The 2,038-nt window shown below is 38.0% G+C and overlaps 2 protein-coding genes across 2 annotated transcripts in view; one reads left to right on the forward strand and one right to left on the reverse strand.

Annotated features, from left to right (window-relative positions):
- Positions 1 to 2,038, forward strand: part of si:ch1073-126c3.2 (uncharacterized) — a 13,410-nt gene that overhangs the window by 1,970 nt on the left and 9,402 nt on the right. The window lies entirely within an intron of this gene.
- The window catches only part of LOC116705766 (coiled-coil domain-containing protein 172), a 26,566-nt gene continuing 25,902 nt past the window's right edge, over positions 1,375 to 2,038 (reverse strand). The window contains exon 8 of the mRNA XM_032542170.1: positions 1,375 to 2,038. This exon is cut by the window's right edge and continues 732 nt beyond it. The gene's annotated coding sequence lies outside the window, so the exon portion shown is untranslated.

The following is a 2,038-nucleotide window of genomic DNA, read 5'->3' on the forward strand; positions in this document are numbered from 1 at the left end:
GGCTATCAGCATCCTTTACCCAGCTCATGAATAGTAATGACTGACCAGCTGTTGTGATTGGTCTGATTTTTCCTCTTATTTCTCTCCAGTGGCTAGAGCTGACAGAGGAGGAAGCAGTTCATCTTCATATTCACAACATAACACAACATAACCGTGTTATTTATTCATGTTCTATGCTAAAACATGCACATTTAATGTTAAAGCTGATACTGATGCAAACACTGGTGTTCTTGTTTTTTTCGTGACCTCATTATAATTTCTCTCAGGCAATTAAAATGCTATAAATGTTCCAGGCATGCATGCATGATCCCCGCAGACAGCAGTCATATCTGATGGACTAGTTTATTCCAACCGAGACAACAGAGCGGGGGGGGTCACATGCGCAGTTTCTGTTGTATGCCATGAAAAGAACATTTACAATCCAAAATGAGTCTTTATGAATAAATCAACACTTAATGCATTCATGAGTACTTAGACATTTCCTCACAAATTGGTTTAAATTTGGGATTTATAATCACCTGTGTTTGAGAAATATTGGTTTATGAATGTCAGGCAGTGAAGTCTTTCAAAAACTGAGCGTTCAGAGTAAATTTCTTTTCCACAATATTCTGAAAAAGAAATAAGTAATAGTAATGGGAATACATTGGCTGCTTTGGGAGAGTGTGGTATACTGGGCCTCCAACCGTATTATTTTGTGACTTTTATATAGTGTATAGTTTTATAGTTTTGTGATATCACAGAGAAGTCAAGATAGTTTATAATCAACAATCTAAATCAGACTTTTAAAATAGCACAACTGATGGAGAGGAGGATATCTTTAGTTCCCATGTCCTGCCCTTCAGCTGGCTCCACTCTGGATGTGAGAAGGAACTTAAGTAGATCCACTATCTCAGCACAGGCACTTTAATGAGCCTCAGTAGCTTATTCAAATAGCATTCATTTACAGTCACATAAAAGAAGGGAAATTAAACCAATAACTCACACACAGACAGAAATGCACACTGTCTCACGTAGAAATCAACACACATAAATGCATAAATATAACATAACACATCAACACATATATCACATGGCAAACATAACATCCAACTGAACCTTCAAAGTTGTCCAAATACAAGGTGGAGTTTTCTTCCTGGAATAACCAAATGTTTCGCAGAGCCAAGCACCCCAACAAGGGAGGGCCCCCGAGCTGGGACCTGGAAAAATCCTAAAGCTACTTTGGAGCACTAATCTGAAAAGCCTTTTATCGTTCCAGGGCCTATTAGCAGTGTTAGTGTCTCCGAGAAACAGCGAATGATGAGTGAGAGAGAGAAAAACCGCAGCTGAAGCAAAAGGATGCCAGTTGTTTTTTCTTTCATCTTCTTTTTTTTGTTGTTGCACTGTATACAATGTTCCGTTTCTGGCTGTCTTACTTATCTGAAAAAACACTGTGTTTCCAATAATGATCAATATTTTCCGATGTGAAATATTGAGTACCTCAGGGCTATTTCCTGTAAAGGAGGATGGTCTTGTTCCAAATTATTAAATTAGAGACCTGCTCGTCTGCTGTGGAAAACTGAATGTCATGCAATTTGCTGGCCCTTTAATTATGATGAAACGGAGATTCTGGTCATTGGCCCTGCTCCACATAGACACCAGTTTAATCAAGTAACACTAGCAAACTGTGTGATTCCTCAAAGTGGGACAGCCAGTGATCATGGTTTTGAATTTTATCCTACCCTCTCTACCAATGTGTGTTTGCACATTAAATAAATCACCAAGACATCCTTTATTCACCAACACAACATAGCAAAAAGTTGCTGATGCAAACACCCTAATTCACCCTTTTGAATCATCCAGACTTGATTATTGTAAAAAACAAAAAAAATTTAAAAATTGCCAAGCCTGTTTGAATGCGAGTCTGCTGCTTTACTATGTTACACCAGTTTTGGCTTTCCCTCCCTTCTAATGTCTTAAAGAAATTGTAAATGGGCACATATCTAGTTCAAGTTCAAAATTTATTGTCATATGCACTTTAGTACAAGTACCACAGCAATGA

The sequence above is a fragment of the Etheostoma spectabile genome, chromosome 17, assembly GCF_008692095.1.
Source record: "Etheostoma spectabile isolate EspeVRDwgs_2016 chromosome 17, UIUC_Espe_1.0, whole genome shotgun sequence".
Lineage (NCBI taxonomy): Eukaryota > Metazoa > Chordata > Actinopteri > Perciformes > Percidae > Etheostoma > Etheostoma spectabile.